Here is a 27,993-nt window from a genome sequence, read left to right as displayed (position 1 = left end):
TAACGTGCTGAACCGACAAACGGCTGATCAGCTGTTTGTCGGCTCAGCGCGGCAGCCATGTAAATTTAAATGAAGCCGCGATCATTTAAATCGCCGCTTCATTTCCCTTTGCCTATCAGCCTAATCTACATGGCTCCATCGACGGAGCCATGTAGTTTAGACGCACCCCTTCTGGGCTCCAGGGAGGCCGTGGCTGCTGGCCAGGCCACACCATGCCTTACTGAGATGCACATGAGCATCCTCTGACCCTAGGACAGGCACTGACTGCTGAGAAGGAGGGAATGCCCTCTCAGGGAAAGTGTGGGCATGCACGACTGACGACTTTTCCCTCTTATGAGCATGTTTGTGTGTCTCCTTCTGCAGGTGGTGAGGGCTATCAACTCCCTGCTGCTGGGGAGGGGCACCCCACTGGAGGACCTGGATGCAGCTGTGGCTGGATTTGCTCCATTGGGGTTCCCGAACTGTGGGGGAGCCATCAACGGGACACACACCCCGATCAGAGCGCCGGACCATCAAGCTGCAGTTTATTAATAGAAAGTGCTACTTTTCCGTTGCCCTGCAGGCCCCGGTGGACCACAGGGGCCAATTCATGGACATTTTTGCGGGGTGGTCAGACAGGGCACATGATGCCTGAGTCTTTAGAAACTCAAGAGCCGATGCTGGCCACGAGGGCCATGCATTTGAACAGCCCCACACCGCTGCCACATGCCAGGCCCATCAGTGGGGGTGTGAATCCGGGAGGCCTGAGGGAGCGGTTCTCTGAAGCACACCAGGAACTCTCCCCAGGGCCTCCCCAGCAGGGGCCTCTGCCTTGTTGCTTTATCCCTTCCGCTTGCCCCTTTCCTGATAACACACCTGTTTGGTTTCAGAACAAAACAAGTCTTTTTTATCCAACATTCAGCAAAGGTAGGCAGGGGGGGAGGGGACGCTGAACTGGGAAGGGGATCTGAATTGGGGGAGGGTGTCAGGACTGGGAGGAGGAGTGGGGTGGCTTGAAGTCCCACCTCGGGTGTGGGGACCTTGTTGGGATTGTGTGGGTCTGGGGGCCATAAAGGGCTGGTCAGGAGTGGGGGCTAGAGCGGGGTCAAGGTTGGCAGGGGGCAGGAGGAGGGGCCATAGGTATCACTTGGGGAGGGGGCATGGCCATTGCTAAGGGAGGGAGCAGAAGCAAAGCAGGGGCTGGCAGATAAGCAATGGCTATGGGGGTGGGGAGAAGGGTGGAACCCAGGAGCGGCAGCATCAGGTGAGGGTGCCGCCATGCGGGACATGATGCTGCACGTGGTGTCACAGCATGACATCAACTGGTCCCAGGCACGCTCCCGCCGCTGCGGGTCAGCATCGAGCCTGCGCGCCAGGGTCTGCTGGATGTCCCGGAGGATGCTGATGTGCTGGCGCACCCGGGCTCGTCTGCAGGTCCCCCGGACGCTGGTGGGTGGCTGTGGTGGTGTGTCTTGGCCCTCTGTCCTGGCTGCTCCGGCTGTGGAGACCACACAAGAGGGAGAGGCCATCAGTCATCCCTGCACACACATTTCCTGTGGCTGTGCCCTCCTCTGTGAGCGGCGACCACTATAGTCCACTCCCCACAGGAGGGGGATGTCCTGGGTGCAAGGCCATGTGTGGGGGCCACAGTGTGCCCAGAGGACTGTTCTGCCCACTTCCCCCTCACCCCAGCGCTGGCAGGCAGACACAAAGTGTCTGGCCACAGTGGGATCCCCTCATGGCCGGCAGAGGAGCCTGGAGCAGCCTGTCCTTCCCCGGGGTCTGCACACACAGCTGCAGCTCGCTGTGCTGTCTGGGAGTGGCTGCTGCCTCGCACTTGCAGGCATGCGTCTGGGGTTGTGCCTGCACCCTTGTGGCTAGCCTGCGTCCAGCCGGGTGAGCCCTCTGGCTGCCTCCTCCCCGGGAGCAGGATGTATGTGCACTCCCCATTGCCTGGCACCAGGATCCTGGGCGTGTTCAGGGGCTGCCTGCTGTGTCCACGTGCTGCACCCTCCCACTGCACGTGGTTGCACGTGAATGGACTGTAGCACCATGTGCAGCCCGAGTGACAGTCGCCTCCCACTCCCTGTGCACCCGTCTCCCCTGCCCTGTGTGTGTGTCTGTGACAACGCACCTGAAGATCCCGCCCAGGTCCTGGCTGGCCATCACTGGCTCCAGGGACAGGGGGACAGTCCCTGGGTCCTGCTCCTCCTCCTCCTCCTCCGGCTGGGGCTGGCCCTGGCCCTCCGGCTTGTATTCAGGGGCGACCTTCGGGCGGACGACGACCGGGATGTTGAGGCTGGAGTCCACCGCAATGCCTGGGGAAGAGGTTTCCCCACCAAGATGTGGTGGAGCTCCTGAAAGTAGAGGCAGGGCTAGGGTCCTGCCCCTGAGTGCACGCTGCACTTGGTGGCCCCGATATACCCCTGACGGATTCCTTCATCTTTGCCCGGACCTGCTCCATGGGCCGGGCAGGGTGACCTTACTATGCCAGGATATGGCCATATGGCTAAAAAGCTCCACATTCCGCCGCTTGGCCCAGGGATCCCGGAGCAACTTCTCCTCGTCCCACAACTCCAGGAGGGTCACTATCTCTGGGCCAGACCGAGTGGGGGCATGCCTTTTTGTCCCCTTGGGGGAGGAGGTCCTGGGACCACTGGGGCTGCTCCCTGGAAGGGCCTGGGGTCTCTTAGGGGGCTTGCTGCTCTACCAGCTGTGGCTATGGAGTCACAAGACAGAGCTGCGTGGTGAGGGACCTGCTCCCTGCAAACTTCCTGCCACAAGGCTTGTCCAGGGTGCCTGCAGCTTTAAGAGGGGTCAGCAGACAGGAACTACGGAGTTTTACCTTGGATGGAGTGGCCAAGAGGCCACCTGGCTTTTTTCCCTGAAGGCCATTTCTTGTGCAAAACCCCCTGTTTTCTGTCCACACACACCTTTTTGCACAAGAATTCTTGTGTAAAAAGGAGCTATTCCTCGTAGAAAGAAGAATAACTCTTGTGCAAACCCCCCTTTGTTCTGTCAATTTACTTGCACAAAAATACGCTTGAGGTGTGGTTTTTGCGCAAAAAGGGCTGTATTTGTGCAAAAACTCTGCAGCCTAGATGTAGCCTAAGTAACTTCTGCTGAAGCACAGCAGGTCTTTTAAAAAGACACAATCTTGATTTAGTAATGTAAAAGTATGGACTACAGCTGTGATTCAAGCATCTCCAGTGAAGTCGGAAGAGTCTAATTTTAGCTTTGTACATGAGACACAAAATTTGCATCTAGAGGTTGTGTTTTAACACCCATTAAAGTGAGAGGCTGCTAACGCTACCTAGATCCTGTTATAGTGTAGGTAGATGCTACACAAAGTTTTCTCATTCTCTCAGAATATTTCCAAACTGCTATTCTAACTGGTTATTCTGAGGGTTTATTTGCACTCAGCATCTCTCAGGATCCAACCCTAGTCCATTAACCAGGACTGGGTGAAAGGTTTCCATCAAAAAGAAAAGTTTTCACAAGTGTCTGCTTTTCATGGAAAAATTAAATTTTTCATTGTTTAAAAAAAGCATGAAAATTGAAGTATCTTGATTTGACATTACTGCTGTAGTGCATCACAGGAGTTGTAGTTTGGAAGCCTCATATCCATCCCCTTCTCCTCTTTGGTTCAGGCTTTCTGGGGCAGACTTCATAGCCCATAATGCAACATGGCCAGGGAGTTCCATGGTCCACCACCTCTTCACTCCAAAAGAAGAGACTATAGGAGGTGTAGTCTAACCAAGGTTTCTGAACCCAAGAGGAAAGGGAAGCATGAAGCAACTGAATCACAACTCCCATGAGGCACTGCAGCAGCACTTCTGAATCAAAACATTTCAGTGTCAGATAACTTTGTTTTTATATTCAACTTTCTCTGAGAAAAAAAATCATTTTTTTCTGCAATCTCCTGAGTGGTTCTGCTGCATAGCAGAGAGCATCTGTTGTACTGAGATTGTACCAAGTTCTATAGTGTGGACAAACAGCTGCTGGGGATCAGGCTGAGACGGCCAATTCATTTCCATTTGTGACCTCACACAGTCTTTGAGCCTAGCTGTACAGAAGTGAAAGATGTGGACACTCACACGCTGTTCCACACCCCCCCCTCCCAGGCCACTCTCTGCCATTTCCTTCACTTGTTCACAGTTAGTCAGTTGTTGACACTGAGGGTATGTCTACACTAGCTTGTTAATTCGAGCTAGGTAGGCAAATGAGGGCAACCGGGGTTGCAAATGAAGCCTGGGATTTAAATATCCTGGGCTCCATTTGTATGTTCCCGGGCGCCGACATTTTTAAATCCCCCTTAGTCCGAACTAACTGCCCGCGGCTAGATGCGGCAGTTAAACGTTAATTTGAACTAACTCCTTAGTTCGAATTAACTGTTACTCGTGGAATGAGGAGTAACAGTTAATTTGAACTAAGGAGTTAGTTCGAATTAACGTTTAACTGCCGCGTCTAGCCGCAGGCAGTTACTTTGGACTAAGGGGGATTTAAAAATGTCGGCGCCCGGGAACATGCAAATGAAGCCCGGGATATTTAAATCCCAGGCTTCATTTGCAACCCCGGTTGCCCTCATTTGCCTACCTAGCTCGAATTAACGAGCTAGTGTAAACATACCATGACAGACTAAGTATGTGTGAAGGCTCAGTATTGTGCAGCGACTAGCCCCTCAAAGACCACATCATGGAGAAGCTGTCTGAGAATTCCTTGTTTCATGGATGTTACATGAAGATTTCAAAAGGCACAAAACCACATTTCTTCTGTTTCTAGAGGCACACGTTTCATCATCTTTCTCTGCCAGCACATTGTCTCAGCACCTTTGCTTATTAGTTAATTATGCAAAAATGACACACCAGCGTGATTGTTGCTGGCTAATATTATAGACGTGGGTGCATAATAAGATATAGCGCAGTTGGGCGCAATACCTTCAGTGTTGTGTTTCCTGTAGAAAAATACAGAACATACACAATCTCAGGGAGACTAAAATAAAGGTATCGTTTTAACTGAATACACTCTGAATATTAGAATGGCCATACTGGGTCAGATCAATGGTACATGTAGCCCAGTGGCCTCTCTTCAGACAGGCATCCATTCCTAGCACCCAAAACAGTGAGCTGGCGTGAAAATCTCACCAGATATGTCATTTGCAGAAAAGTGGTATTTGCATGACCCGATCTGGGCACTGAGAATCTTCCTGGTTTCCTTCCTTGGCTCTCCTCACTTTTAACTTCCCCCCTCAGGCTGACCAAACACAGGACGAGGAGGTAGCTCCTCAGGGCTGCAATTCAGCCGGCCAGAGAGGGTGTGGGTAAGCAGCTCTCTCCCCCGTTAAAAGTGAGTGAGCTGCCCTTTCACCACTTGGAAACATCATTGGCTTTGGGACACTTTCTGTATCTATCTGGCCTTCCTCCTCCATTCGGTGCCTCCCTCTCCCTGTGATACTGGGCTTAACTCACTCTGAGATGGCACCGCAATCAGGCTGTGTTTTGTGTACCCAAATTCCCTCTCACCATTTGATACACCAGCGCCCTACAGGCCCAGATATGAATAGCTCAATACAGTGACTGTGTAGAAGCAGAAATGTCCTGGCATCTGAAGCAACGTTAACGATTTCTCCATTAGCAATAGGATCTTTTCCTTCTGGACTGCTGCTGAACTTCCCCGGCATGTACAACCCTGCAGCTGTGCAGCTGAATGGCCCAGGTACATCCCAACAATGCACCAAGGTCAACTCCTCAGCCAGATCTGCGGCCAGCGAGAAATGGAAGAGATAGGAAACCTCTCCAGTGGGCAACCTGATTTTCCAAACTCTACACAGCCAGTGGAGGCTGCGGATAGTTGAAATCAGATAGGAAAAACGGATATAAATGGGTCCTCTGAGCTAGTTCATACTAGTGGATGGAGGGCATTGTGTATCAGTTTCAAGACATATGGACAAAGGCTACTTTCCTTTCCCTGAGGAGCCTCATCTGGCATAGGAAAGCTTCCAATTCAGCACTGGTCTCTTAATCCAGGCGTTAGTTGCTAGCCACACCTGACTGGGTTAAAGGTCTGGAAGAACAGTGAATGGAAGAGCAGTCCAACTGGGTTAGCTCAAAGGTCCATCTAACCCAATATCCTGTCTTCTGACTATAGCCCATGGACAAGGTACCTACCTGCGGAGCCAGAGATTGAGGGGTCAAGTTCTGCCCACCCTAGGACGAGGGGCACCTGAAAGTAGGGAGGTGGGGTGGGACCTGGAGTGGCTGAGGGGATTTGCCTGGGGAGCACAGGGTGGTGGGCTCAAGCTTCCCCCTGCCTCAAAACCCCTGGAGCAGACAGAACTGGATCCAGCTTCTGCATGGGGAAGGAAGGGAACCCCCCAGAGGGAATGGACAGGACAGGCAGCCCATCTTCTGTCCTCCAGCCCTGGTTTTCATTAATCTCGGTGGATTAATGAAAACCAAGTGTCACAAGAGAAATGACCCTGCATCATTTCCCAGGCTCATTTTTCTGCAGTTTATACTTTCCTAGACTGCACCTGAATCAGAAAGGGTCTCTCTCTATGCTCTGAGTGGATGGTGACGTGTCCTTTCACATTTAAACTGTTGGTTCAAATTCAGTCTCGGCCAGTAGGAAGGTGACCAATAATAGAATCCTAGGGCTGGAAGAGACCTCAGGAGTCATCGAGTCCAGCCCCCTGCCCAAAGCAGGAACAACCACAACTAAATCATCCCAGCCAGGGCTTTGTCAAGCTAGGACTTAAACATCTCTAGGGATGGAGATTCCACCACCTCCCTAGGTAACCCATTCCAGTGCTTCCCCACCATCGTAGTGAAATAGTTTTTCCTAACATCCAACTTAGGCCTCCCCCACTGTAACTTGAGACCATTGCTCCTTGTTCTGCCATCTGTCACTACTGAGAACAGCCTCTCTCCATCCTCTTTGGAACCTCCCTTCAGGAAGTTGGAGGCTGCTATCAAATCCCCCCTCACTCTTCTCTTCTGCAGACTAAACAAGCCCAAATCCCTCAGTCTCTGCTCGTAAGTCATGTGCATCAGCCCCCTAATAGTTTGGGTTGCCTTCTGCTGGATCCTTTCCAATACGTTCACATCCTTTCTATAGTGGGGGTCCCAGAACTGGACACAGTACTCCAGATATGGCCTCACTAGTGCTCAATAAAAGGGAATAATCACTTCTCTAGATTGTCTGGAAATGTTCCTCTTAATGCATCCTAATATACCATTAGCCTTCTTGGCTACACTGTTGACTCATATCCACCTTCTCACCCACTGTAATCCCCAGGTCCCTTTCTGCTGAATTGCTACTTAGCCAGTCAGTCCCCAGCCTGTAACAATGCTTGGGATTCTTCTGTCCCAAGTTCAGGACTCTGCACTTGTCCTTGTTGAACCTCATCAGATGTCTTTTGCCCTAATCCTCCAATTTGTCTAGGTCACTCTGGACCCTATCCTTGCCCTCTATCATATCTTCCTCTTCCCCTAGTTTAGTGTCATTTGCAAACTTGCTGAGGGTGCAATCCATCCCCTCATCCAGGTCATTAATAAAGATGTTAATAAAACCGGCCCTAGAACCGATCACTCTACTTGAAACAGACTGTCAACCAGACAATTTACTATGTTCATAAAAGGTCAGTTGGAGCTGTCAATGCTCACAGTTGGGCACCAGATCTTGTCAACAAAACCAACTTCATGGTGTTTGACCAAATATCCCTTTCCCTTTTCCCCACATACTGTAGTGGGTAGTAGCAAGAGACATTCTGCAAATCACACAGCATCTATCCCATGGGTACCATGAAACATGTTGCATGTAGGTAGGGTTATGATGTATCAATCTGGCAACTTTCCCTCATCTGCTTTTTCTCATTTTCAGCTGTTACTAGTTTGTACCTGGGCTGTTCTTGATAATCGTTAAGGACAAACTGGGGTGACCTTGAACAAGTCATTATGGTCTTGATCAAGTAAAGCAATGAAACACTTGCTTAACTTGTAGCATGTGAATGGTCATAATAGGTCTAAACAGGGCCCTGATACAGAAAGTTACTTCAGCCTGTGCTTGGCTTAAGTGTGAACTTAAATCTGTAGCTGTGTCTACATTGGTGTGATCTTGCACAAAAGTGGTCGCTTTTGCGCCAAAACTTGCTGCCTGTCTACACTGGCCGCGAGTTCTTGGGCAAGAACACAAAAACACTGACATTCTAATGTATGAAATCAGGGCTTCTTGTGCAAGAACTGTGATGCTCCCGCTCAGGAATAAGCCTTCTTGCACAACTGTTCTTGTGCAAGAGGCCAGTGTAGACAGGCAACATGAATTTCTTGCTCAAGAAAGCCCTATGGTTAAAATGGCCATCGGAGCTTTCTTGCGCAAGAGAGCGTCTACACTGGCAAGGATGCTCTAGCGCAAAAGCACATCTCTTTCGCAAAGGCACATGCCAGTGTAGACGCTCTCTTCTGGAAGAGTTTTTGCACAAGAACTCTTCTGCAAAAGAGTTCTTGCGCAAAATCATGCCAGTGTAGACGTAGTCGCTCTGTGCCTGAGTTCCCCATCTGTAACATGGGAATAGGAATAGTGCCTTTCTCCCTCTTTGTGCCTTTTCTATCTGATTATAAATTCTCTGGAGCTCTCATTAAGCGTGGGAAAGCACATAAGACAGTGGGACCCTGATCAGGTTGGGGCCTGCAAGTGATTTTGTAAAACAAACCAAACAATAGCAGCCTGTTTTCATTTAGGAGTTACATATTTTGATATTTACTCTTTTTTCCAGATTACTTAATATTTATGTTATGATTTTGGGGAAAAAATAGTTGATTTTCATTACCCTACAGTATTTTCCTGGGTGAAATTTGAGCCCTGATCCAATCAATGGCATATCTTCCACTGGCTTCAGTGGCATTCAGATTTCACCCCTCATTCCCTATACCGGAAGATACCGCATTACTGCAGCCTCTGTGGAATTGCAAATTTGAGTTGTTAATGGCACCCACTGTAGCTATCTCTGTATTTAGCATTTTTAGCTCTGTCCCTCAGCTGAAGAAAAGTTATGCTCATTAGAGCTTTTCTCTAATTAGTTACTGGAAACAGATTTTTTGGGGGGTAAATGTCTGAACATAAAGTTATTTGTGTACTTAATTTCTTTTTTATGTTACATTTATTTTAAGTTTAATTCACCAAGGCTTAACATTTGTAGTTCTTGCTGGGGCATTATAAAAAAGCGATGCACATTTATTACAGCCCCTTAAATTGCTGCATTTTATTTCCATATGTTTTAAAATGTTTATTGAACTTGTTTTGTGCACTTCCATAGTTAAAATGCATTTTTATTGTACATAAATGATAAATAATGGATATCTGCCATCTGGCACTAATCCTCTTCCATCCCTATGCTCCACCCATCCTTTTCTTTCTTTTTTAGTTCTCCACAAACACCTTTTCTCTTCCTCATTCTTCCCTTTTTCTTAGTTTCCCTGTCCCCCTCTTCTTACTTTTTCTTGGCAAACTTAATCTCATTTTCCCCAGCATGGCCCTTTTGGACCCAGCAGAGCTGCTTCTGATTGATTCTGGTGTAAATGAGATCAGAATCAGGCCCCGTGTCTCCAAAGCTCTCTTAAGTTCTCTAAACTCTTTTCATCCTTCTACTGATCTCATTTGCACCAGTGTGAATTGGGAGTAGCTCCACTGGAATAAATGAAGTTACACTGCTGTAATACCAGGGTGTCTCTAGACTATAGGTTTTTTTTTAAAAAAGTGGCCTTTTTTCGAAAAAACTTCCCGTGTCTAGACTGCTGCCACGTTCTTTCGAAATTAAATCAAAAGAATGTGGCAGTTTTTTCAACCGCAGTAAACCTCATTTTACGAGGAAGAAAGTCTTTGTTTGAAAGTGCTCTTTTGAAAAAAGGCATTCTTGAATGCAAACAGGGCTTTTTTGAAAGCCTGGGTGCTCTCTTTCGAAAAAGCGGCTCGTTATTCCGAAATAACTTGCTGTATAGATACACCCCCAGTGGCCTTCCAGCATAACGTTGGACAAAGTACCCCACTTGTCTCTTTTCTGTCCTTCTCCACTCTCTGTCCAAGGCTGAGGGTGTGTCTAGACTACAGGGTTTTGTCGACAAAAGTGGACTTTTGTCAACAAAACTATACCTGTGTCCACACTGCCTTTGAGTTATGTCGACATAACGTTGACAAAACTCAGCAGTTTTGTCGACGTATGTAAACCTCATTCTACGAGGAGGTTGACAGAGTTCTGTCGATAGAAGGCATTATTGCATCTACACTGTCCTTTGCGTCCACACTGTTATGTTGACAAAGCGGCTTGCTTTGTCGACAGAACTGAATGTGTCTAGATGCTCTTTGTCGACAGAAGCTTTGTCAACAGTATCTGTCGACAAAACTTCTGTTGACAAAACCCTGTAGTCTATATGTACCCTGAGATAGTTGTGCCAGACTTGAACTTAAGATATTCCTAACCTTGGAATGACACTTCAAATTAATAGTTAATAATTGTTATAAGATTCATCTTTTCAGAATGCCCCCTTGCAATTTTGCCCCCTCACTTCTGCCTCAGTTTCCCCACAACAATCTTCAGCCCACTCCTGCCACAGAGATAACTTCCTCCCCCTACAGCCAGGCCGCAATACCTAATGCAAAACAAAACAGAACGTTTCTGTCTCAATCCAAACTGGACTCAGCTCCTCCTTGTCTTCTGTCCTCTACTACAAATAGTTTTCTGTTCCTGACCCTGGATCTTGCTTTCACTTTTCGCACGTTCTTTCTCATCTTTCTCTACAGTCTCTGCAGAGCAGGGCTAAGTGAATAGTTCCAAGGCTTCCTGACCCTTAAAGTCCAATAACCAGTGTAGAAATATCTTAAAGCCAAAGAGCTGGGTTCACCCCTTGGCACAAGGAAAATGTTTTTAAAAATTCAGTTTCTTTTATCAGTGTTACTAATAACATCATACATTAAAGACACTGCATGAATTTTAATAATCCATATATTTCTTATATTTTTTCAAGACAAGAGCAGAGCAGTTAAGAAAACGCATTCTTGCTTTCTTTCTCTTAAAGAAAGAACACATATAAAGTATCCATGAGGCTATGTCTACAGTGCAGTTATTTTTCAGAAAAGGGTAAGCGAGTTGCGTACCTTTTTCCGATTCTTTTTTTGGAAGAGGCTTTTCTGACTTTTGGTCTGTCTACACAGGGCCAAATGTGGGAAAAACCTCCTCTTTCGGAAGAGCCCTTATTCCTCATAAAATGAGAAATACAGGGCTTCCAAAAGAAGACATCCGCTTTTTTGGAAACTGATCCGAAAAAGCGGACGTGTTCCCTGGATGCGGCAGAGTTTTTTTTATCCTGGAAAAGCGCTGTAATGTAGACATAGTCTAAGAGAGTGAAGTGTGGGATGACACACAGCGTAGTCTGTTATAGATGGGCTGGGGATCAGAAAGAGGCACTTTGTTCTTATAGGTACAGCACCCCTTTTCCCCCACTTACATAACTACGTATGCTACTCTTAGCATCATCTGTGCTATTTGCTAACTTTTTGCATTTTTGTCATCAGGACATCTAGCTATAGGCTGCTCAATTTCAATTTCGTTTCTAGTCAATTTTACTTTCATCTAGTTCTTCATGGATTGATATCATCTAATGTTTGGGTTGTAAACATTGCAGGGGAATATTTATTATTAAAAACTTTAAACCTATTATTGTGGTATTTTGCAAAATCTTGTTTAGTGGAATGTTGCTTTAAACAGAATGATTGCTTAGTAGCGTTTAATCTTGCATTCTGGGACAGTGGACTATAATTCAACATTTGCGTTGCCTGGCTTGGGTTACTCAGGAAGGAGTCAGAATTCCCCAATTTCTTCTGCTACCACATGAGCCTTTCCATACAATTTTCAGGTCAGAGGCTGCTGATGGAACAGCATGTCAGGTGCAAGTAAACTGCTTCTATAATTTACATTCCTGCCTTCCTTTACTATTCACTGGCACGTATCTCTCATAGGCAAGTGAAAAGTTCATGAAGATGCGCTGGTACTATTAAAATTCTGTGAAATGAGCTACTACCTGGAGCACCAGATTTATTGGTTTCCCCTATACAACAGCATCTGCCACATGCAATACATAGGCCAAAGGTCACCCAATATTCTCCAGGGATGGGCATCAGCAGGGAGCCTTCTAACTAACACATATTGATCTGCAAGTTGAGTCACGTTGTGATTAATTTCGATCCAGAATTTCCTGCTACATCAAAGAAATAGGTCAAGATTTCAAAGCTGTGTCAGCTATCGTCATGGCTTTTAAATGCAGCAGAGGTCCCTTTAAGAGGCTAATGAAGGATTATTGCTGGTTAATACCTCCCCACACTTCTAATATTAACCCTGGAACCAACCACACTCAGCTTCATAGCTATTGCTAACAGCGGCTTAATAGCACATTAATATTGAGTGAACAGAAGTTATCAGATTGATTCTATGATTGGTGAGGGATTTATCGCTGCTCTGGCTTCCACTTGCTGCTCACTAGATCTTTTTCCAGTTTCTCATCGCTCTGACCAGAGTATATGGCTTCATAATTAATTTGTGGAGGAAGAAGGTTAAACTAATTTTGTTGTTTTTAATTTCCTCCACCTTTCATTCCCTTCACCTCATGCTGAGCTGTTGTATTTGAAGCAAAGAGCACAAAGGATCTCACCAGCAGCCACTCAACGGCTTTGTCTACACTGCAGGGTTTTGGCATAAGAAGCCTTTTGCAGAAGCGATCTTCCGCAAAAACTTCTTGCGCAAAAGCACGTCCAGACCTCAAAGCACATAATAAAAGTGATGTCCTTTTGCACAAGAGAGCATCCACACTGCTTGAACGCTCTTGCACAAGAAAGCTCTGATGGCCATTCCTGGAATGGCCATCAGCGCATCGGTGCTGTTACCAATAGGGATTTCCTGCGCAAATCCCCCTCCGAAGCGTCCATACCTGCCTTTTTGGGCAAGAGCAAAAAGGAGCTATTCCTCATGGGGAGAGGAATACATCTACTAGTAAAAGCCCTCTGTTCTGCTGATTTATTTGCGCAAAAATGCTCTTGAGGTGTGGACGCTCCGCTGGTTTTTTGCGCAAAAACCTTGTAGTGTAGACATAGCCTGAATGGTCAGGTACCTACGGAACCAGAAAAGAAAGTCTTGTGAGTTAGAGCTACTGAATAGCTTGGAAGCCCAAACAATTTTGGGGTCTCCTGAGACCATTGGCCCTGATCTTCAATCAGCTTTAAAGATATTCAACTTCTATTCTGTTGTGCTTCTCCTGTGTAAAGCAATACAGTATGTTTTAACAAAAGCAACGAGGAGGCCTGTGGCACCTTATAGACTAACAGATTCATTTGGGCATAAGCTTTCATGGACAAAGACCCACTTCATCAGATGTGTGCTTTGTCAGTATACTGCAGAGTTAAATCGGAAAAAGATACACAATTTGTGGGATGCAACTTGTATATCTTTTTCTGATGTTCTTTTGAAAGAGGCTTTTCTGAAATTTTGCATGTCTACACGGCGCCTAATTTCAGAAAAACCTCCTCTTTTGACACATCCCTTATGCCTCATAGAACAAGCTTTACGGGGATGGTGAAAGAGCACGTCCGCTTTTTCGGTATGTTTTTGGAAAAGTGGACACATTCCTTGGACACAGCCTTGCTTTTCCGGGATAAAAAACACTATAGTCTAGACCTAGCCCATGTCTTATGTGCAGATAGAATATATTAATTATTAATCTCATGTTGTATGATAGCAGTGGATAGATGTGCCAGCTGAAATCAGGGCTTCTTTACACTAGGTGCTGCACATAGGGGCTCTGTCTAGACTGGCCTGCTTTTCCGGAAAAACTTGCCAGCTGTCTACACTGGCCGCTTGAATTTCCGCAAAAGCACTGACTTCCTACTGTAAGAAATCAGTGCTTTTTCGGAAATACTATGCTGCTCCCGTTTGGGCAAAAGTCCCTTTTGCACAAAGCAATGTTAATAATCAGCGGTGCTCCCAGCCCTATCTATAACCATAACACTAACCTGTGCTGTGCAGAAATTTCACTCTTTATGCTGAGCTAATTGCAGATAAAAATCGTATTAGCTTTAATTAGCCCCAATGGCACAATTCATGCCAGTAAAGTTAAGCATGCGCGTAAATGTTTGCAGGAGATTGTAGACAGCAAGGCTCTTCGGGCAAGGGCTGCCTCTTTGTTAGGTACAGTGCCTAGCACAATGGGGCCCTGTCTGGAGACCCCAGGTGCTTCTGCGCTACATGGAAGACCGAAAACTGCATGGTCAAGGTTAACAGACAATATACGGATAGCACTTGTCTGGTGCACACTGTGGTAATGAAATAACGGCTTTCACTTATGTCACTGGAGGTGCTCAAGGGTGGGTAAGGTGCAGCCTGCAGGCCACAGGAATGAGGGTAATCTGATTTTGGGCCACCAGACAATTTGCTGACACTGACTATCTGCGGGGACCTGCCCCACCACAGCTCCCATTGGCTGGGAACGGCAAAACGCCTGCAGCAAAATGTCTCAGAGCTCACTCTTTCCTTGATGGTCTGTCTGCGGCTGGCAGGCTGGAGATTGCCCACCACTGGCTCAGCTGCTATGGTGATGGGGGTCATCCAACGCTGTCCTGGAGATGGCGAGGAGATTCGTTCCCTGGAATAACACATGCATTGTTCTATCACAGTGGCTGTGAAGGAATGCGGGAATAACTTGGGGTATAGTAGGTCTGGTGCCAGTTTAAAACCTTAGGCTCACTTGTTAGCCCCCCTCCCTGTCATTTATTCAACCTCTTCCTCTGCTGGTTAGCAGGCTGCCATAATAAACACAGCTGTGTTCTAGGATGCTTGTGTGTATCTATCTCTAAGAGACGGGGTAAAGAGGTGAGGGGTTTTTGAGGTAAATTCCTGGAACCTCAAAGCAAATGCAAGAGCTCATTTGGATTTGGGTTCTGTTTTATCCGAGCCATCAACGTTCAAAGGATATGGGCTAAGAGGTTCTTGTCTGTCTATTCGTATAAACATAAACCAGACAAAATCATCGATGGCTCATGGTAGCAGAGTTTCTTTCTAATAACAGTATTGCTGGGAACATAAAGGCTGAGCAATATCTGCTCAGAACTAGATGACTCAACTGATGCTTCCTGGCAATTCCAAGGCCATGCTCAGCTCTTTAGGAAAGAATCACTAACATAAGGGCCCCATGAAGACGTTAACCCCATCAGCCCATTAACCAATCAACCTCTAATGAATTCACCCATCGACTTATCTGTGAATTAAGTAGAACCCCATCAACTTGCTAGAGACTGCACATGGCGTTCCAGTGGGAATCTGCCAGTCCACCCCAGCTTCAGGTTTTGACTAGCTCACTTTTCTTGTAGTTGCAGGAATGACTGGCATATTTCACAGGTGTGCTGTCTTCAGGCACCTGAACTTGCTTCCCTTCCCATACACTTGTACAGTTCTGGTTAATTTCAGTAGTGATGTGATAATGGAACCGCTCGATCTTTACAACTTGGCAAAGACATTTCTCTCAGAAAGTTACTCCTGACTGGGTCCTCTGTTCCTGTTATATGGAAGAGTGTGTTTCACTGAGAGTGTAACCATGGAAGGGGGAGTGCATTTTTGTTATTGTCTGAACATTAGCAAATGATTCTGGGCCTTTGGAAAATGACTGGAGAGAAATGTGCTTAACTTTCAGCATTGTTCGCTGGCTTTGCCTGTGCCTTTCCTTTGGAAACATGGTAGGTCTGAGCCAAGTAAGTCTGGGCTCACTAGATGCTGATGATGCGATGTTCTATGTTATCATGATCAACTAGGGAGTATATTTGTGAGTGCACCTATTTTTCAGAACAGAAGCTCAGTCAAACCAAGGGCTGATTCTTATTAGCCCATCATGTGCAATCAAAGATTTTAAGGGTGGCTACATGCCAGGAGCTCAGACTTCAGCAGCTTAAGTTTTGTCTGCAGGGTCTGGCTGTGAGCTTGGACACTAGGCACCTCCTATGAGGAAGCCTGGCAAAATAGCAATGACTGGGCGGAAGGGAGAAAGGAGTGAAGAGAGGGGTATGCTCTAAGGCAGGGTCGCAAACTCACTTTACCTTCGGGACAGATCCAATCCTCAAATCCTCCAGCAGGAACCTCCCTCTGGCAGGACTCTGGGGGAGGAGGGAGGTGCACTTCTGACACCATGCCTGTGTATTTCCTAGCCCCACCCATGGCCCATGTGCTCTCCCACCCTGCCTGCTGCCCCAGGTGATTTAAAACCAGCCAGCACAGTGGGGTGAGAGTGGCTTCCTGCTGCAGCACCATGCTGCTGCCGGCACATCCCTGAGGCGTGGGGGAGGTGTGTGCAGAGCCATCCCATCCATAGGTGTCAGCTGTGAAGCTATTAACTCACGTTGTGAAACTGACTAGATATCAGTGGTGCCAACTCTCCTGATTTGATCACAAGCTGGAAAGGCCTAGGCAGATCTGGGAATATCACCACATAATCGTGTCTCCCTCTGTGCCCAGAAGCCCAGACAGGGACCAGGCTATTACAAAAGACATGAAACTGAGTCCTCACTCTGACGGCCCTTTCCCTCGCACTGGCATCCCCCCCACTAACGTCCGCGCCCTAGCACTGGGATCCTGCCTGCCCCACCGTGAACATCTGTGTCTGCACTGGGCTCTCCTGCCCCCACCAGCAGTGACCCACCACCCCCACCCCGCTGGCTGCAGTAGCACATCAGCTCAGGCAGTTCTCTGGCCAGCCCAGTTTGCAGCGCTGCAGAGGCAGCCAGCCTGGCTTCCCGGACTGAGCAGCTCCCTCTGCATCTGAGACTCTGCAGGTGCTGGGGAACTGGGTTCTGCTGGGAGCTGTGTACACGGGTTGTGCTCTGCCCCGGGTGCCAGCCATGCCAGCCTGAGGGGCATGATTTAGTGGGCTGGATCAGTGAAGTGCTCAGGCAGCAGAAAGCCGGTGAGCTGGGAGGCCTCCTTCTTGTAATGAGCTCTGCTCAGTGCGGGCTAATGGGAACAGTGAATAATGGCTTACACTAAGTTTGGCAATATCAATGCCTTCTGCTAGCCAGGTACCTCATGAAAACAGAGCGTCATGAGAGTCCTCTTTTGCCATCCAGCAATCCAACACCGTACCATCGATGGAACTCGGGAGGCTTCTCCATGCAGTTTTATCGATCTGTCTGCTTCTCGTTTTCTTCTTTCAGCCATCAAGGATTCAAGGAACACTTGGAAGTGGTGCACGGGGGATGGTGGGTAGGAGGAATGCACAGAGCCCTCGATAGGGTGTAACAGATGAGGGGTGACCAATGCCATCTCTGTGACAAGCAAACAAGGAAACTCCCTTCCAGCTATAAGAGCTCTCCACTTACGCTTTAACAGCGTGCAGGGAAAGTTGGTTACATAGCGGAGCTCAGATCAGTGCAGATGGTTTTCAAAAGGGGAAGGGACACAAGAGAAGTAGAAGAGGCAGAGGCGGCAGCTAAGCTAGATATAAGACTGCAACTCTCCCAGGCTCTCAAAGTATAAGGCCATTGCTGGATTTTCTCTTCCATTCTGTGAAATGGAAGCATTTTGCTGTGAATGTGGATGATCAGAAATCCTATGAGATGGCAAATATGCTGAAGGGTAAAGGCTCCCTCCCTGAAGGGCGGATGGGTAGGGTATGTTTAATAACAAAACAAGGTCTTCTCTACATGGCCTATATTTTACAAGTCATTAGCTGTACAATGACAAGGGATCAATGCCATGGAATCACACTAGAAAATACACGACTCAACCAAAGTCTGGAGAGAGGGATTATTTTGTCTTGAAAATCCTTTTTTTTTTTACAATCTCATCTCATCAAAGAACTAAAAAATCGAGAAGGATAATCTCATGAAAACCTTTTCTGAATCCTCCAAGTAACATTCATTAGCTACTCCACTCGCTGTGCCACTCATCCCAATTTTGTGAGGTCCCCAATGCACAGTGACATGTTGGTGGCGTCTTTACGCTGTGAGCTCTGCAGAGAATTGGAGACAAAAGTCTTTGAGAACATTAGTCACTGGCATTCCCCTCTGGGATCCTGCTTCACTTCCAGCTTTGATTGCATCACTTGTGAATGTGTGTGTATGAGAGAGGGGAGGGAGTGCAAGATGGATGAGAATTTTTCTGATCACATCCACAGCATCCAGGGAGTCTAGAGCAAAATACCAGAGATTTTTTCAGCTGTCAATTCTAGTTTTTAAAAAAGCTAGAACTCAGAGGCCTTGTTTCAAAGGACAGCTGTCTCTCTCCAGCTCAGAGGCTAGCACATTCCAGTACAAAACATGAGAAAAGCAGCATCACAGTTGGTCTTTCTGCTGAAGCTGCCAACAAAGCTGCCTGTTAGGCCCTCTGTCCACCACATCTATTACTGTCTCCAGGGTTCTGGCTACAGCACTGTTGTCTCCTGACCCTGTTACAAATGGGTGGCATTTTCAAAATCAGTCATCTTTAGCCTAACTGCTCTCCCTCTCCAGTTGACAAGATGCTTCCACTGACTCAGGCCAGCACCAAGACCTATGAAAGTCCCACCAAATGTGGTTAAAAGTGATATGGTTAGTCCAAAACTTGAGCTCAGTAATGGGAAAAAAGTTAGGCCCCCTATACAGTACACATTTTAACTCAGACATGGGGCAACAATAGCATTGTATCTTTTACAATCCCCTGATTGGCTACGGTTACAGGGTCTGAATGTTGCCGTGGTGATTTCATCATGGGAAGCTGGGCTTGTGTCCTTTGGTGCAAGTCAAGGTGTTGATATTGATTTATAGAGCCATAGGGCTGGAAGAGACCCCAGGAGGTCATCAAGTCCAGCCCCCTGCTCTAGGCAGGACCAATCCCAACTGCCAAGAGGCAAATTACCAAAGACTCTCCCATGTGGGCACAGCAGAGCTTTGCATACACACGGGATGAGGAATAGTTCCAAAGATCCATATATACCCCTGGGCTGGATGAAAGTTAGGGCAGATCTGTGCATAGCTGTAGATAGAGATCGTGACTATGGAACTAGCACCGGGATTTTGAAAAATCATAGAATCGTAGAACCATAGAGCTGGAAGAGACCTCAGCAGGTCATCAAGTCCAGCCCCCTGCTCTAGGCAGGACCAATCCCAACTAAATCAACACAGCCAGGACTTTGTCCAGCCAAGATTTAAACACCTCTAGTGATGGAGACTCCACTACTTCCCTAGGGAACCCATTCCAGTGCTTCACCAACCTCCTAGGGAAATAGTTTTTCCTAATAACCAACCTGGACCTCTCCCACCACAACTTGAGACCATTGCTCCTTGTTCTGCCATCCGTCACTACTGAGAACAGCCTCTCTCCATCCTCTTTGGAACCTCCCTTCAGGAAGTTGAAGGCTGCTGTCAAATCCCCCCTCACTCTCCTCTTCTGCAGACCAAACAGACCCGACTCCCTCAGCCTCTCTTCATAGGTCATGCGCTCCATCCCCCTAATCATTTTGGTCGCCCTCCACTGGACCCTCTCCAATGCATCCACACCCTTTGTGTAATTGGGGGCCCAGCTTCTACTGTTCAGTCATATGGATGCTTCTTCACTCTGGCAGCTTCAAGACACTTTCTCACTTTTCTGAAGCTATTTCAAGGTATATTACAAGGAGGTCCAGACAGCTCACTGCATGGGCACAAATGCTTCTGACTATCTACTAGCCAGGGCAGGATAGATGTTGAAAGGACTAGCAGGTGCAGTTGGACCAAGTTTAATATAAAGTATGTAAAGCTGGTTAAAAAAAACCTGTTTTATTTCCAGCAGACATTCACATACCAAAACATGTTGGTGTTTGACTCCAAACTAGTTGGTTCATAAATGTTGCTGTAGTGTCTCCATGTGATCTGTAGTCCAGATGCCTCAAGCTCCCATTTTCTTCTGCAGACAAGACTTCCTGGTCAGAAAACATCTCCAATTAAGCAACATGGTCTGCCCATTTGGAGAAGGTGAGTTGTGCATCATGGGATTCCCTGGCCATGGTGCATCATGGAAGATGTAGTTTGGGTGAAGAACCTGGCAAACCCCAAAATGTTACTCAATTTTTTTTAAAATAAAAATTAAAATGTTACATTTTCTTCAAAATTTATCATAGGAAGTTAGTTTCCTGACCAGTTCTGTTTACAACCAATAAGTAAACCAACTCCACTGGTTTGCCTGTCCCATGCATTTGCTTTATCAGCTAAGGTCACAAGCTGATACTGATACTACTTTATTCCCAACTATTTCATGCATTTTGCAAATAGTTATTAAAATATCCATAGCATGAATCAAATCAATTCATGTGATCAGTCTTAGTCATGAAAGCCTTTGGTAGGTAATTGTCATGAATTTGACTAGATTTTAATACAGTGTTTATGGAAAGATTTAATTACTGCTGTATCCTTTTTGAAAAGTCTGCTCAAAAGCCTGTTTGCTCACTGTAGTAAGTTTTACACCCAGTATTAATAGTCTGCAGAATCAAGCCATGAAACTGCAAACCTTTCCATGCAGGGAGTGTGATCGAATCCACATTAATGGTTAAGGTACTGAACTCAGAATTTGAATATAGAATCACAGAATCCTAGGGTTGGAAAAGATCTCAGGAGATCATCAAGTCTAGCCCCCTGCCCAAAGCAGGAACAACCACAACTAAATCATCCCAGCTGGACTTGTCAAGGTGTAACCTAAAAACCTGTAGGGATGTAGAGTCCACCACCTCCCTATGTAACCATTCAAGTGCTTCACCCTCCTAGGGAAATAGTTTTTCCTAATATCCAACCTAGGCCTCCTCCACTGAGACTTGAGACCATTGCTCCTTGTTCTTCCATCCCTCATGACTGAGAACAGCCTTTCTCCAGCCTCTTTGGAACCTTTTAGGTCGTTAAAGGATGCAATCAAATCCCCCCTCTCTCTTCCCTTCTGCAGGCTAAATAAGTCCAAATCCCTCAGCCTTTGCTCATGAGTCATGTGCTCCAGCCCCTAATTATTTTCACTGCCCTCCGCTGGACCCCCTCCAATGTGTCCACATCCTTTTTATAATTGGGTGCCCAGACTTGGATGCAATACTCCAGATGTGACCTCATCAGTGCTGAATAAAGGGGAATAATTTCTTCTCTAGATCATCTGGAAATGCTCCTCCTAATGCACCCTAATATGCCATTAGCCTTTTTGGCTACAAGAGTAAACTGTTGACTCATATCCAGCTTCTCATCCACTGTAACCCTCACGTCCTTTTCTGCCAAATTGCTGCTTAGTCAGTCTGTCCCCAGCCTGTAACAATGCCTGGGATTCTTCTGTCCCAAGTGCAGGACTCTGCACTTGTCCTTGTTGAACCTCATTAGATTTCTTGTAGCCCAATCCTCCAATTTGTCTTGGTCACCCTGGACTGTATTCCTGACCTCCAAAGTATCTACCTCTTCCCCTAGCTTAGTGTCAACTGCAAACTTTCTGAGGGTGCAATCCATCCCCTCATTCAGGTCATTAATAAAGATGTTAATAAAACCGGCCCTAGAACCGACCGTTGGAACACTCCACTTGATATGGACTGCGAACCAGACAACGAGCCATTGATCACTACCTGTTGAGCCTGATTATCTAGTCAGCTTTCTATCCATCTTACAGACCATTTATCCAAGCCATACTTCCTTAGATTGCTAGTAAGAATACTGTGGGAAAATGTATCAAAAGCTTGGCTAACATCAAGGTAGATTACATCCACTTCCCTCCCCATATCTACAGAGCCAGTTACCTCATCATAGAAGGCAATGAGGTTGGTCAGGAATGACTTGCTCTTGGTGAATTCATGTTGACTATTCTTGATCACTTTCTTCTCTTCCAAGTGCATCAAAATAGATTCCCCTTTGTGATTTTTTTCTGGGGACTAAGGTGGAGTGACCGGTCTGTAGTTCCCTGGATTTCTCCTTTCCTTTTTAAAGATGAATGCTACATTTGCCTTCTTCCAATCATCCAGGACCTCCCCAATGGCCACGGGTTTTCATAGATAATGGCCAATGGCTCTACAATCATATCAGTCAACTCCCTCAGCATCCTCAGATGCATGAGATCTGGCCCCGTGGATTTGTTTATGTCCAACTTTTCTGAATAGTTCTTCACCTGTTCTTTCTCCACCGAGGGCTGCCCCCCTCCTTCCCATACTGTGTTGCCTAGTGCAGTAGTCTGGGAGCTGACTACTGCACTACTTGTCTGTGAAGACAGAAGCAATAAAAGCATTGAATACTTCAGCTTTTCCCACATCATCTGTTACTACGTTACCTCCCTCATCCAGTTAGGGTCCCACATTTTCCCTGACCACCCTCTAATTGCTAACATGCCTGTAGAGACCTTTCTTGTTACCTTCACATCCCTTGATAGCTGCAACTCCAATTCTGCTTTGGGCTTCCTGATTGGACCCTTGCATGTTTGAGTAATATATTTATACTCCTCCTTTGTCATCTGTCCACGTTTCCACTTCTTGTAAGCTTCCTTTTTGTGTTTAAGATCACCAAGGATTTCCCTGCTAAGTCAATCTGGTCACCTACCATATTTGCTTTTCTTACTGTGCATCAGGATGATTTGTTCTTGCACCTTCAATAAGGCTTCTTTAAAATACTGCCAGCTCCCCTGGATTCCTTTCCCCTTCATGTTAGCGTCCCAGGGAATCCTGCCCATCAGTTCCCTGAGGGAGCCAAAGTCTGCTCTTCTGAAGTCCAGGGTGTGTATTTTGCTGCTCTCCTTTCTTCCTTGGTCAGGATCCTGAAATCTACCATCTCATGATCACTGCTGCCCAGGTTGCCACCCACATCTACTTCCCCTATTAGTTCCTCCCTGTTTGTGAGCAGCAGGTCAAGCTGTGCATGGCCCCTGGTTGGTTCCTTCAGCACTTGTACCAGGAAGTTGCCTCCAACATTCTCCAAAAACTTCCTGGATTGTCTGTGTTCTGCTGTATTGGTCTCCCAACAGATGTCAGGGTGATTAAAGTCTCCCATGAGAACTAGGGCCTGTGATCTGGAAATTTCTCTTAGTTGTCTAATGAAAGCCTCGTCTACCTCATCCACCTGATCTGGAGGTCTGCAGCAGACACCAGCCACAACATCACCTCTGTTGCTTCTACATCTAAACTTAACCCATAGACTCTCAACAGTCTTTTCTCCCTCTAAATACTAGAACTCCGAGCAATCATACGGCTCTCTTACATACAATGCAACTCCTCCTCTGTAGCTTCTGTGAGGAGGTAACTGGCTCTGTGGATATGGGAAAGTGGGTGGATGTGATAGACCTTGACTTTAGCAAGGCTTTGATATGGTCTCCCACAATATTCTTGCCAGTATGTTAAGGTAGTGGTAGTGATCAAGAGCTCAATGTCAGCTTGGTGGTCAGTTACTAGCGGAGTGCCCCAAGGATCAGTTCTTGGACCGGTTTTGTTCAACATCTTTATTAATGACCTGGATTTAGGGATGGATTGCACCCTCAGCAAGTTCCCAGATGTCACTAAGCTAGGAGGAGAGGTAGATATGCTGGAGGGCAGGGATAGGGTCCAGAGTGACCTAGACAGATTAGAGGATCAGGCCACTAGAAATCTGATGAGGTTCAACAAGGACAAGTGCAGAGTCCTGCGCTTGGGATGGAAGAATCCCAAGCACTGTTACAGGCTGGGGACCGAATGGCTAAGTAGCGGCTCTGCAGAAAAGAACACTTTGGACAAGGCAGACATCACCTGATGCCAAGGCAGGGTAGTGCAGGCTCCCCCACTCACACCCAACAAGGTCCCCATCTCAGATGGAGTCTCTGTAGGTGCCTACCTTAACAGAGCCCTCATCTCGGCAGGAGTCTCTGGGCACTCCCATAACAACAACAGCGTGACGCTGACTGTTGTGTGGCTATTAGGAGGCACCAGCTAGTGTATTCAACTTTCTGCATCATCCAGTTTAATGGCCTTCTTTGGGGAGAGCCAGTACTGTGGGGGGTGCCCATTAGAGATCTCTTTTGCCAGCTGATTACCGAGCATCCGTAGGCATTGCTGTGCCTACACCCGGTGCCCGTTTGCTTGCTGGGATTGGCTGCTGAGGATGAGCGGCGCACAGGAGGGAAGAAGGGAAAAAATGGAAGAACAATGTTTGTTAGTGACAGACTAACTCCCTGGGGTGTGACTGTTTCACCAGCCTGCTTCCACCATGCAGGCGCCTCCAAGCTACTCCCCAGATGCCAGCTCAGTACCTGCCTGGCGCTGCTGATGCTCTTCAGCTCAGTGCTACTCCCCAGGGCTCTTGGCTGGCTTGTCAGTGGGCTGCGTCAGCATCACACCACAGCCTCTCCCGTTAGCCCAGAGATCAATGCCTGACAGATCCAACCCTCTCTCCTCTCTGGCTGAGGCCAATGAAAATCAGGGGCTGCTTTCTGTTACAGGCAAAAATGAAAGAAATGAGCAAAAGACTGTAGCTGGGAGCCTGTAGGAAGCTTCTCTCTGATCTTTACCATCATCTGCCCCTTTTAACTTTTCCCCTTTTGCTCTCCCTGTCTCCACGGTGCACAGAATGCAAAATGAAGGGCTCCTACACAGCTACCGACATTGGCAAAGGACAGCAGCTTTTGCTGAGAGGAGCAAAACGGCTGCTTTCAAAGGGAGCAACAGCCTGGCTGTGAAATGTTTGTGCCCGCTGAGAAGCACAGCTCCCCACTGGCAGGCTCTCACAGTCAGACCCCCGTCAACAGTTCAGGGCTAGCAGAGGCAGGTGCCAGGGGAATCGGAGCATTAAGGGACAGGTGCAGCTCCATGGTAATCAGAAGGAAACAGGAAAGAAGAGTGTTTGGAGCTCACCAGCCAGGAGATAAAAAGGTGCTAAGAGGATGGGCAAGAGAGTCTTTTTGTTAAGGGGGGAGGGAATGTGGACAGTCTTCTAAGACCTGAATAATGCAGCAGGAGACACCAGTCCAAGCTGTGAAAGTTTGCCTCACTTGCCACCAGACTCCCATCATTTGCCCGGGTTAGCTCACGAAGGCTACGAGTTCCAGGCAGGGTTTGGGGGTGCACGAGGGGAGAGAAGCAGGAGACTGGGTTTGAACTCAAGCAGGCAAGAAGAGGCGATTCAGTGCTTCATAGACTGCTGTGCACAAAAGCAGCCCAGGTACCAATCTGCCTCTCCCGCCGGCTGCCAGGTGAGCGTCCCTCCTGGTCCAGCCAAGTGACCAGATGCAAAGGCAGCTCTCTGTCCTGTCTTTCCCTCCAGTGGGGAGGTGTAACCTAGGACTCAGCGTCTGCCTATGGCACTGGCCCTGTAACACCCCCTCCCACCCCCAAAGCTGCCAGGCCTGGGGCACAATGGTGCTGATTACAGTGGGCCCTGGTCCAGAAGTGAGGGAGAAGTGAGAGGGCTGGACAAATGGGTCTCAAGGTCTATGTCTACACTGCACTCTAAACTCGAAATAAGATACACAATTTGTAATATGCAAATTGCACACTTATTTTGAGTTTATTTTGAAATAGACTATTTCAAAATTTGATGCTATTTACACAGCACCAAATTTCAAAATAACGTGCTATTTTGAGACATCCCTTAACCCTCGTGGATGCACCCATTATTTTGAAAAATATTTAAAAATAACAGGTGGCTTGTGAAGACGCGGGGGAGCTTTTTCACAATACCTCTGGTGTAGACATACCCTAAGGGGAGGGGATGTCTCAGCTCTAGCATGCCCAGAGGAAAGATTCTCCGGCTCCTTGCCCTGCTTTTAGCTGCATGCATGTGGATTTTAATGCCACCTTCAGGAAGCCTCTTCTGCCCTCCCTTTTCCCCGCTTGGTCTCTCTACAGCTGACCCTGGGGCGGGGGCTTGAATGTTATATTGAATCTGTAACATTCAGTCCAAATGTATCTTTTTCTGATGTGTCACTGTCTCCTCAGCTCAGTTATTTCCTGGCTGAGAAAGAGCCGACTCAGGAGCTGTACCTGGCCCATTGCTCTGCCTCAGGTGTCTCCAAGCTTTTTAACCACAAGATCATATTTTCAATGTAAGTGCAATGTAAGATCTACCTCAAACCCAAATACCCTTGCCCCAATTCCTTCCCTGGGCATTCATTAATTCATTAATGGATCTCCAAGTCACCGTGTTGTTTCAGGCCAATTCCACAAACCAAATACAGGGAAGGATTGGAACTTAACTTCATTTACAAGTTTAATTCTTATGCAAATGGAATGAACAGGGACATGGCTGGGTCACACACTGCCTTCCACATCCTAATGACTTAACCAACCAACCAAACAATGGAGGTGCTAATTGTTCTAATCAGCCTCTTATAACTACTTGAACCATCTACTCATTGTCTCTCCCTTCTTTTCTCTTTTTTTCATCCCCCCCCTTCCCCCTTCCCTTATTTATTCTTGGATCTGGACTTCTAATATGCCAGTCATCTGAAGAAGTGGGTTGTGCCCACAAAAGCTCATGATACCAGCTACTAGACTATTTGTTCCTGAAATGTCATGCTGAATAACTGCATTTGTATCCACGCACTGCAGTAAAAGAGTTGGGGGAGGAGGGTCGGGGAAAGTGGGGAAATGTGATACCAACAGCATTCTTAGTTTACAGTGAGGTTTGTGTGAACTCAGGTTAAAAGTCAAATCCAACAATCACTGCTTGACCTCATCTCTTTTCCAAGCAAATTATTCCACAAGGTCCTATCATCCATCCAACCTACTGATTCTTACTGATAGACCTTGGCAGACGCTTCCCCTGAATTCCTGATGAGAGAGAGAACGCTGACAGTTGGCATTTAAGAGGAGCTGATTTAGCTGCTTGGTTTATTTGTTTTGCAGTCAGTGCAAGGGCATGCGCCTGCCTTTGCATGTGTCACCAAGTTCCCAGAGGAACATCTGAAACCATTTACAAACCTCTCCATTCCCTTTGCTGAGCTCCTCTCTACATACATTTCTTTTATACGGGATGAACGACCCTTTTAGGATTCAGGAACCAGATTCTCTAAGTCATCTTTCATGTCACTCCAAGAGCTCTACCTTACTGTATATTTTAGAAACTTTGTGTGTCTGGGAGTCAATTTGTTCAATTCCTCCTAAACGGTAAGAGCTGGGAGCACCAAACTGAGTTTGCAGCTTCCTCCTATCATAACTAAACGTATGGCCAGTGGTTGGTTGTGCCAGGACAATGGGATGTGCCTGGAATCTATGGAGAGGGAGGAGTCCGATAGCAGGGACAGTTATGCTCCAAAATTATCACAGGGCGTGGTTGCACCTGTATCAGAGCGGCCAGCTGGGGCGGGGCTCTGTGTGTTGTCAACCACAGGCCACAAGTAAGTGCCCCCCCTCCAAAGTTGGAGCCAATACCATTCAACCCTAATCCTAACCCCTGGTCCTCAGTCCCAGTGCCAGACACCGGGGGGAACCCCGCTGCCCAGCAGCCCACTGCTGTGGTCCCCCTGGGGAGCAGCTGCTGAATGGGGCTGACCAGCACGGCCCCTTCCACCACAGGCCCCTGAGGAGCAGCCACTGGTTGGGCAACGTGCCCCTAGCTGGCCTACGGAGCAGCTGCCAGCCAGGGTGAAGCAATACAGCTCCTGCCACGGTGACCCCACCAGGCACCAGCTGTTGGCTGGCCAGTGAAGACCTGGCTAGCCGCAGGGCTCCCTTGAGCCCCTCCCCCACACACACCTCCCATCCCTCGACCCTGAGCCCCACTCACCTCCCATCCCTCGACCCTGAGCCCCCTACATCTCCCATCCCCCTGCCCTGAGCCCTCCCAGCTCCCATCCCCCTGCCCTGAGCCCCCTACATCTCCCATCCCTCTGCCCTGAGCCCCACACACCTCCCATCCCCCTGCCCTGAGTCCCCTACATCTCCCATCCCCCTGCCCTGAGCCTCCTCACCTCCCAATTCTCTAGTATACTTACATTTATATGTAGCCCAGGAGACTAACTTTGGATAATCTTGGAACAAAGAGAGACAGTTCTATGATGCCTCTTCTCAG

The 27,993-nt window shown here is 47.4% G+C and overlaps 1 long non-coding RNA gene across 1 annotated transcript; it reads right to left on the bottom strand.

The window, feature by feature from the left end:
• Positions 1-383: 383 nt before the first annotated feature.
• LOC142830327 (uncharacterized) lies at positions 384-27,993 on the bottom strand. The gene is made up of 3 exons (XR_012905499.1): positions 27,917-27,993; positions 2,114-2,336; positions 384-1,477 (listed from the first exon to the last, which is right to left on the bottom strand). It is a non-coding gene; the product is annotated as an uncharacterized LOC142830327 (long non-coding RNA).

This window comes from Pelodiscus sinensis, chromosome 7, assembly GCF_049634645.1.
Source record: "Pelodiscus sinensis isolate JC-2024 chromosome 7, ASM4963464v1, whole genome shotgun sequence".
NCBI classification, from domain to species: Eukaryota; Metazoa; Chordata; order Testudines; family Trionychidae; genus Pelodiscus; species Pelodiscus sinensis.
Note: the sequence above shows the minus strand (reverse complement) of the source record. Positions and strands in the feature narration are given on the sequence as shown.